Below are 10,754 nucleotides of genomic sequence, written 5' to 3'. Positions count from 1 at the left end.
CGCGGCATGTGGGATCTTCCCGGACCAGGGCTCGAACCCGTGTCCCCTGCATTGGCAGGCGGATTCTTAACCACTGTGCCCCCAGGGAAGCCCCTAAAGTGCTTATTTCAATAGATAAAATGAAAATGTGGTCAGAGAGAATTTGTGGTAGAACCTGAGCAAGCCAAGTTGCCAGGAATTTGCAAAAGCCTTTAATATACAATAATTTCCGTTGCAATAGAAAAACTTTATACAGTTACTGATGTACCAACTTATGTTAGCCGGGGGAAAAAGTTTACACACCTGGTTGAATGTGTTTGCCAATTATATTTATTCAGTTTCCTGTTACAAAACCAGAACATGGCCTGGAAAATCCTCATTGTTTACCTGTGACATTATTTCCATGAAGAGTAATCATCCCAGAAACCATTAGAGGCCCTTGGAGTATATTCATCTGACCTATTCTACCTACCCCATTTAAAGGATAGCATCTGAAGATTTAATAACAAAAAGCAGTTGAAGCATTCCAAGCTGGATAATCAGGTAATTTCTAAGGATGGTGGATAAAAGCATCGATGTCTCTGCATCCAAGACCCTTGCTCTCTCTTTGTTGTATTCTGGCTTTTTTGGTTTAGCTCGTGCTAAACTGCATTAGAAATTATTTTCCTTGTCTATTTATCCGATCCTTTTCATATTTCACATCCTAGCTCAAAAGTCTCATCTCTGTGAAGCTTTTCCTGCTTACTTCAGCTCAGAATGTTCTTGATTTATTCTAAATCTAATACGCTTTTTGGGGTATTGCTCATTGGGCTTTGGAATACTGTCTTTGCTGTTTAAGTTTCATGGTTATGTGCTGTGCCTTCCAACTAGATTGTCAACTCTTGACTACTGACTGAGAGCTCATTGTTACTCAGCAAACGATGAATAAATGAGTGAGAAATTTCTTGTGTAAGCCTTGTCAATTTGAACCCTTTGCCAGTTATACACAGTTCAGCACCACTTAGGTGGAAAAATCATTGTAGACGCTTGACATTGTTCTGAAGAGTTTTATGTTTTTCAATCTGCAGTTTGAGAGGCTACATATGTGACTAAAGTGTATGTCACTCCTCTTAATTGAATAACCCCAGAACCACCAGGTTTGATGCTTGAAGGAGAGTCTGCTGTTGGGAAGAGTAGATGGATTATACAGCCCTGTTTTCTGAGAATTCACTTTGTTCTTGGAGTTTCTCACTACTTGCTGCCACTACCGCTTGGCCTCAAAGTATAAGCATGTTAACCCTTCTTTCCTTAATACTTCAAAGCTGAGGAGAGACTGAATTTGGATCCTTTAGCAGTACCACTGGAATATTATACATAGTTTAGGGTAAGATGGGTATTTAAAAGTACTTTCCTAATAGAAAAAACTGAATGGATATTAAAAACATAAAATAAGGGTAATCATGTACAAAATATAACTACTCACGTTCAACTTTTGTTTACTACAGAGATGCCACCTCCCTGTGGCAAAGGCCATTTTTTAACTGGTCTTCCCAAGGAATAGCTCCTAGACAGCTTCACTCTTTAAGTTCTGGCCTGAGCACAGAGGACAGGAGAGTTCATTTGCTTGCCTATATAAGGGTTTCTCAACCTTAGCACTACTAACATTTTGAGCCAGATAATTCTTTTTTTTTTTAATTGAAGTATAGTTGATTTACATTATTATGTTAGTTTCAGGTGTATAGCATAGTGATTCAGTATTTTTGCAGATTGAACTCCATTATAGGTTATTGCAAGGTAATAGCTATAATTTCCTGTGCTATACAGTCTATCCGTCTTGCTTATCTATTTTATACATAGTAGTTTGTTAATCCATACCTCTAATTTCTCCCTCTCCCTTTTGGTATCCACAGGTTTGTTTTCTGTATCTGTGAGTCTCTTTCTGTTTTGGATATACAGTCATTTGTATTAATTTTTAGATTCCACATATAAGTGATATCATATAGTATTTGTCTTTTTCTGTAAGCCAGACACGTAATTCTTTGTTGTGGGCAGCTGTGCTGTGCATTGTAAGATGTTTAGTAGCATACTTGGCTTCTACCCACTACCTTCCAGCAGTACTCCACCCCTAGTTGTAACAACCCAAACCATCTCTAAACATTGCCAGATGCCCCTGGGGGGGGGGGTAAAATTATGTCCCCTCCCCCCTTTCATTGAGAATCACTGGCCTATATAAGGGCTCTTCTGACAATTCTGGTTTCCTGTCCATCCCATTTGACAGCAGGAATCATCTCTCCCTTAAAGACAGAACTCCAGTTCCCCAGAGAAGAACAGCTTTGGTCTTGTTGGCCTCCACCAGGTTACCGTATCACTGGTTAATGGTAACCCCAAATATCTTACGAGAGATACTACATTATAAATAACAAGGACTTTAATTTTAGTACCTAAACAGCAAATTACCATCAACATTTTATAGGTAAGTTTACTGAGTTTCAGAATTCTTCAAGTCATATCTTCATAAGTAGGGTCATTGAGGATTTATGAAAGTTAACTATGTATTATGTAAATAGCACTGTGCTAGTGATTGGGGCAGGGGAGAAGACTTCACAAATTCTAGATGTGTTCAAGTGTGGAGGCAGACTAGGAGCTAGGATGGAAGGCCTTCTTGTAGTGGACAGTAGAGATGAGTGTGCCTCTGGTAGTGGCATTCTAGATAATAAACTCAAATTATGAGTAAGCAAGACTTACAAATATTTGATATATGTGCAAAGTGCAGTCGCAGTGGCCTCTGTTGTTCCCTTTCTCATTCTCTTTCTCCCTCCTCACCTTTAGAATGTTTGATTATATAGCATTCCCAGTATTTGACATATCAAAGGCAAGCTACAGACAGTAATTTTTAAGAGGATCTAAAGTAGGAGATTTAAATATTAAACTTTCTAACTTGCAGGTAGAGAAGGTACTTTTTTAATGTGCATGTTTATAAAACTTTATTTTTAAAATAAATCACAGAAGAATCTCAATTTTAAGTTATACTCTCTGATACCAGAGCAATGAAAACATAAGGGTTTTTTTTTTTTTTTTTAAATTTTAAGTAAAAGGATGAAAAAATCCATCTACTGTACTTGGAAGCTAAGAGGAAAATCTCTTATATAATTCTCGTTCAAGGAGAAAATCACAGTTGCTGATTTACAAAGTATTTAGAAATTAATGACAATGAGAACAATAAAATTGAAACATAAAGATTCAGCTGAAGTAGTATATAAAGGAAAATCACAGATCAATATTTTAATATTAACCAATATAGAATGAATTAAAATATACCAAATGGTCTACCTATCACTTATACAGTACTTAATGTGTCAGACAATGTTGTGTTCTGAAAAAATTTACTCATTTAATCTTCACAATATACCTATGAAGCAAGTAATATTTTCCCTCTTTTACATATAAAGAACCAAAGCTCAGAGAGGTTAAGTGTCTTTCTGAAGTTTATTCAGCTAATAAGTGATAAAGTCAATAATCAAACCCAATCTTTGAACCACTACACTATACTGCCTCTTACCTTAAATGAGAAAAACACATAAAGTTTTAAGGAAAAGCAGGTAAAATAATTAATAAAGCAATGAATTAGAATCCAGAAATACAGATCAAAAAAGGAAAGAGCTGGTTGTTTGAAATGATCAATAAAATAAATATGGCAAAATAAAAATAGCAAAGATTTTTAAACAGGAGAGATGATGTTAGAAATTAAAAAGGAGATATATTCAGATACAAAGGGAATTTTAAATATGAGCGAATACTATGTGTAAGTCCACGTATTCATAGAAATATTTTATTGCGCACCTACCACATAACAGGCAGGCCCTGTACATGTCACTAAGGATACGGTGGTTAGCAAAAAGATGCAATTTGTGGAATTTGCTTGACAGGATACCAGAGAAGAAGGAATTTACTCCAAGAAGATTTACAGAAATCTTGAGTCTTTGGCTGACTGCTAATCTGACCATGTGTAGAGTAATACTCCACAAGGCCAAGCAAAGATCAACTACCAAGGAAAGAACAATTACCCGGGAGCTGTAAATTGAAAAATTCCCAGAGCTCATAATGGACTGAACAACTTCAGAGTTACCAGCTGGAGTAAAGACCTCATTGAACATCTGAGGAATTCAGTAGAGACACCTGAAGGCTTATGCCTTTAGTAATAGGGCTACCCTAGCCCTAGATTAAAAGCTACTCTCGGTTTAACCTAACAACGTTTAAAAACAAGCCTTGAAAGGTTAAAGCTGATCCCCAATAACTTAACTTCCTGCCAAAACAAGACTCAATACTTAAATACACACACACAAAATTAAGACAGTCAGCAATATAATGTTCACAATGACCAATATACAATAAAAAATTACTAGATATGTGAAACTTCAGCAAAATCTGATCCATAACTGGGAGAAAAATCAGTTAACAGACCAACGATGACAGAGATCAAAGAATTAGCAATAGGACCTTTAAAAAGGGCTGACAAGCAAATGTGAACATTATGATAAAAATGGGAGATATGTAAATGAATGAAATGCAACTTCTGGAGATGAAAAATACAGTATCTGAAAATTTAAAAAATCAATGTAGAAGCTTAACAGCAAATCGGACACTGTAGAAGACTGGTGGGAGAGTGAGTCAAGATGGCGCTGTGGGAAGACGTGGAGTTAGCATCTCCCCACAACTAGGGCGCCTGCCAGCCGCTGTTGGGGGACTCTGATGCCCAAGGAGATGGGAGGAACCCCAGAGTGAACTGATAGGACATAGGGGGGCTGAGGGGAGAGGAGAAGTGGAAGCCAGACAAGATCAGCGCCCCTGAGGCTGGGGAGATCAGGAGAGAGAAAACTACTAGAACTAATCAATGAATTTGGCAAGGTTTCAGGATACATAATTCATGCACAGAAATCTCTGGCATTCCTATACACCAACAACAAAAAATCAGAAAGAGAAATTAAGGAAACACTCGCATTTACCATAGCAACAAAAAGAGTAAAATACCTAGGAATAACCAGCCTAAGGAGGCAAAAGACTTGTACTCAGAAAACTATAAAACACTGATGAAAGAAATCAAAGATGACATAAACAAATGGAGAAATATACCATGTTCTTGGATTGGAAGAAGCAATATTGTGGAAATGACTGTACTACCCAAAGCAATCTACAGATTCAGTGCAATCCCTATCAAACTACTAATGGCATTCTTCATAGAATTAGAACAAAAAATTTTACAATTTGTATGGAAACACAAAAGATCCCGAATAGCCAAAGCAATCTTGAGAAGGAAAAACTGAGTTGGGGTAATCAGGCTCACTGACTTCAAACTATACCACAAAGCTACAGTAATCAAGACAGTGTGGTACTGACACAAAAACAGACATATAGATCAGTGGTATAGGACAGAATGCCCAGAGATAAGCCCACGAACATATGGGCACCTAATTTAAGACAAAGGAGGCAAGAACATACAATGTAGAAAAGTCAGCCTCTTCAATAAGTGGTGCTGGGAAAACTAGACAGCTACATGTAAAAGAATGAAATAACACTCCCTAACACCATACACAAAAATAAACTCCAAATGGATTAAAGACTTAAATGTAAGACCAGACACTATAAAACGTTTAGAGGAAAACATAGGAAAATCACTCCTTGACATAAACGACAGCAAGATCTTTTTTGACCCAGCTTCTAGAGTAACAGAAATAAAAACAAAAATAAACAAATGGGACTTAATTAAACTTAAAAGCTTTTGCACAGCAAAAGAAACCATAAACAAGACAAAAAGACAACCCTCAGAATGGGGGAAAATACTTGCAAATGAAACAACAAAGGATTAATCTCCAAAATATACAAACAGGTCATGGAGCTCAGTATGAAAGAAACAAACGAGCCAGCTAAAAAATGGGTGGAAGACCTAAATAGACATTTCACCAAGGAAGACATACAGATGGCCAAGAGGCACACGAAAAGATGCTCAACATCACTAATTATTAGAAATGCATATCAAAACTACAATGAGGTGTCACCTCACTCTGATTAGAATGGCCATTATCAAAAAAGCTAGAGACAGTAAATGCTGGAAAGCATGTGGTGAAAAGGGAACCCTCCTACACTGTTGGTGGGAATGTAAATTGATACAACCACTATGGAAAACAGTATGGAGGTTCCTTAAAAAACTAAAAATAGAACTACCGTATGACCCAGCAATCCCACTACTGGGCGTATACCCTGAGAAAACCATAATTCAAAAAGAGACATGTAGGGGCTTCCCTGGTGGCGCAGTGGTTAAGAATCCGCCTGCCAGTGCAGGGGACATGGATTCGAGCCCTGGTCCGGGAAGATCCCACATGCCGCAGAGCAGCTAAGCCCATGCGCCACAACTACTGAGCCTGTGCTCTAGAGCCCGTTAGCCACAACTACTGAGCCCGCATGGCACAACTACTGAAGCCTGTGCCTAGAACCCATGCTCCGCAACAAGAGAAGCCACTGCAATGAGAAGCCCACACACCGCAACGAAGAGTAGCCCCCGCTCACCGCAACTAGAGAAAGCCCATGCACAGCAACAAAGACCCAATGCAGCCAAAAATAAAATAAAATAAATTTTAAAAAATAATAAAAGAGTCATGTACCACAATGTTCATTGCAGCTCTATTTACAATAGCCAGGACACGGAAGCAACCTAAGTGTCCATCGACAGATGAATGGATAAAGAAGATGTGGCACATATATACAATGGAATATTACTCAGCCATAAAAAGAAATGAAACTGAGTTATTTGTGGTGAGGTGGATGGACCTAGAGTCTGTCATACCGAGCGAAGTTAAGTCAGAAAGAGAAAAACAGATACTGTATGCTAACACATATATATGGAATCTAAGAAAAAAAAAAGGTACTAATGAACCTAGTTGCAGGGCAGGAATAAAGAAGTAGACATAGAGAGGGGACTTGATGACATGAGGTGAAAGGGCGAACCTGAGGCAAAGTGAGAGTAGCATCAGCATACATACACTACTGAATGTAAAATCGTTGGCTGGTGGGAAGCAGCAGCATAGCACAGGGAGATCAGCTCTGTGCTTTGCGATGACCTAGAGGGAAGGGATATGGGGATATGTGTATGCATATGGCTGATTCGCTTTGCTGTGCAACAGAAACTAACATGGTATGGTGAAGCAATTATACTCCAGTAAAGACCTATTTTTAAAATAATTGCTGGACTTGAAAGCAGCAATAGAAGCTATTCAAATTATAGCACACAGGAAAAAAGAGTTTCAGTTTCCTGGGGAACAATAAATACGAAGTGCTCTGGGCTTCCCGGGTGGCGCAGTGGTTGAAAGTCCACCTGCCGATGCAGGGGATGCGGGTTCGTGCCCCAGTCCGGGAAGATCCCACATGCCGCGGAGCGGCTGGGCCCGTGAGCCATGGGTGCTGGGCCTGCGCATCCGGAGCCTGTGCTCCGCAACGGGAGAGGCCACAACAGTGAGAGGCCGGCGTACCGCAAAAAAAAAAAAAAAAAAAAAAAAATCAACGATATAGAGGACTCGAACAATTTTATCAACCAACTTGACCTACTTGATATTCACAGAGCACTACATCAAACAGTGGCAGAGTACACATTTATTTCAAAATGCATATGGAACATTCACCAACATAGACCAAAAACTGGGAGATAGTTCTGAAAATTCTCAGTAAATTTAGAAATGACTGAAAGTATCAGCCAAGGTCAATCAGAAAATAGAAACCACAGTGATCCGACCATGCAACGTTTAATATAGAGAATTATTAACTATGATGGGATTGGGGCAACAAGGGGTTAGCTAGTAGAAAGCGAAGAGAACTGTAAATATAGGAATATCAGATATAAGAAGCAATTACTACCCCTAGGGCTGAGATAGATTCCCCAAGGTACCCCGGGCCTTGCCCCCAGCTGCAGCCTGAGATCTAGACCTCGTTAGAGAGGGCAAGGCCATGGCTTACTGACTGGCAGGGAATTTGCTTCGGTTGTGTGCCAGTGAAGCATGCTAGAAATCCACCTTCTGGAATTTACTGAAAATTTACCCTCCAGGGTACCAGAGAAAGCTGTTCATGGGTCGGTGTCTTGTGGGAGCCACTCTGCTCCAGAAGTCTGAAGGTGGATCTGGGGAAGCTGCTGGGTGCTGGGAAATTGCCCAGAATGCAGGAGCCTGGTGCTGGGGAAGCCCCTTCACTGTAGGAGCCAGGCACTGAGAAGCTATCTGTAGTGCAGCAGCCAGGGAAAGGCAAAGCACTGCAGGACGGGGGGTGCGAGAGAAGCTATGTGTGTGTCAAGTGTCAGGCAAGAAAGCAAGCAAGAACTAAGAAGTAAAAGTCTTCCCAGCACCTTCTACTGACATAACGTCGTGCCATCTGGCAAAGGAAAAATATTCAAAGAGCACAGTTCCCGTTTTAGAACAGGCAATGAATCTAGGAGAGAAAAGAATTCTTAATAAATTGCTTAAGGAGAAAAATCTTATCTGTCATCATCTCTGCAGATACTGAAAAGGCATTTGATACAAAATTTAACATCCATTTTTAATTTAAAAATCTTTGGTAAATTAGGAATAGGATACTTCCTTTACAAATAAAGAACATCGAATATCTTCTTCCAGAAGCATGGCTGGTAAGGCTCTTTGAGAGGTCCTGCTCTGGCAGAATGGGTATAATCTACACGAGATATGCTCTATAAGGCACAAACCCTTAGCCCAGGCTGATCAGCAAGCAGATAGGAGGACATATCAGGATAAGTCCTGTCCGCAGCCGCAATCTTGATACACAGCCCTGGACCAGTTGCCAAGTGGAAAGCCGTGCATGGGACTCCCTCCCTGAAACAAGACTCCCTATGGGAGCTGAATTAATTTTAAGTCTGTGTTGCTCCCCGCCTATGAGCAGAAACAGAAGCAAAACTTCTCTGGAAGGAAACATCCCCAATTTAGGTCAAGAGGACTCCCAAGATTAAGGTCAGGCAATGAGCTCACAGTCAAAGAACTACAAGCACCAAGAAGCCAAACTTCTGTGAGTGTCTGCAGAAATAATATTCAACAGATACAGAACTCCAAGGACCATAGTAGTGGAGCTGATAGCGTGTAGAACAACTATACTCCAAATGTTAAAAATAAAGTAAAGGATGTAATGACAAAAGATGAGCAAGGCCTAATGAATAGGCAGAGGGGGAGGCAGGTGGGAGAGGGTAGACTTTCTACACATGAGAAGTGTAATTGTTGTAATGACAAAACTCAGTGCAAAGATTAAAGAAAAAATGAGATGCAAATGAAAAGAAAGTTAATAAATGAGAAGATTTATCTGAAGAAATTATCTAGGGTATACTACAGAGAGGCAAGGAACTAAAAATATGAAAGAGATAATTAAGAGATGGACACTAGGATGAGAGAGCCTGTCATATAAGTAATTGTAATCTCAGAAGGACAGAATAGAATAAAGGAGAAGCAATATTCTCCCCCAACATTTTATAAAACATTTTAAACATACAGAAAAGTTGAAAGAATTGTGGAGTGAACACTCATCCCCAACTAAATTCTAGAATTAACATTTTGTTACATTTGCTATATCACTTATCTGTCCATTCTTTTACCCATCCATCAATGCATTCTCTTTTTTTTGATGCATTTTAGAGTAAGTTGTAGACCTCACCTCTAAAGATTTCAAGGCGTTTCCATTAACTAGTGTCCAATACTGTTTTATAGTTCTTTTTTCCCACCTAGGTAAAATTTACATACAGTAAAATGCACAAATCTTAAATGCATCATTCAGTGAGTTTTTACAAGTGCATATATGGGTATAACACAAACTCCTATAAAAAAATAGAACATATCCATCACCCCAGAAAGTTCCCTCATGCCTCTTGTCAGTCAGTCAGTCCCTGCCCCTTACCTCCCACTGATTACAAATGTTCTAAATGAGATGCAATATTTAAAGAAATAGTACTATGACTTTTGCAGAAAGGATGAAAAACAGGTACCTGCAGTTTTAAGAATCACAACATAACCAGACTTCCCTGGCGGCGCAGTCATTAAGAATCCACCTGCCAATGCAGAGGACACAAGTTCGATCTCTGGTCCGGGAAGATCCCACATGCCGCTGAGCAACTAAGCCCATGCGCCACAACTACTGAGCCCGTGAGCCACAACTACTGAAGGCCACACGCATAGAGCCTGTGCTCCACAACGAAGTGCCGCAACTAGAGAAAGCCGCCGTGCAGCAATGAAGACCCAATGCAGCCAAAAATAAATAAAATAAATACAAATTTAAAAAAAGAACTAGAAAAAGTATTTTTTTTAAAAAAAAGAATCACAACATAACCAAAGCAGGGTAAATAAAAAGAAATGCATAATGACACATAGTAAAGAAACCTAAGAACTCACAGCAAAAGATCATAAAAGCAGCCAAAGAGAAAGGACAGATCAGAACAATTAAAATGACAACGGATTTCTCATCAGCATCAATAGAAGCCAAAAGTTAATGGAATAATATCTTTCAAGTGCTGAAAGTGAGCTAGAATTGTGTACTCACCCAAACTATTGTTCAAGAACAAGAGTAAAAAAGAAACATTTCAGTTAAATGAGAACTGAGAGTTTACCTCAGAGACCTGCATTAAAGGAACTCCTAAATGATATATGAGAAGCAGTATTTCAAACAGGTTAAGAATATTTAAAGTCTGCTTGGTTTGAATCCCTGTTCTGCCATTTGCTAGTTGTGGGATATTAGGCAACTGAGTTAACATCTCTGTGCTTCAGTTT

This window comes from Delphinus delphis, chromosome 5 (assembly GCF_949987515.2).
Source record: "Delphinus delphis chromosome 5, mDelDel1.2, whole genome shotgun sequence".
NCBI classification, from domain to species: domain Eukaryota; kingdom Metazoa; phylum Chordata; class Mammalia; order Artiodactyla; family Delphinidae; genus Delphinus; species Delphinus delphis.
Note: the sequence above shows the minus strand (reverse complement) of the source record.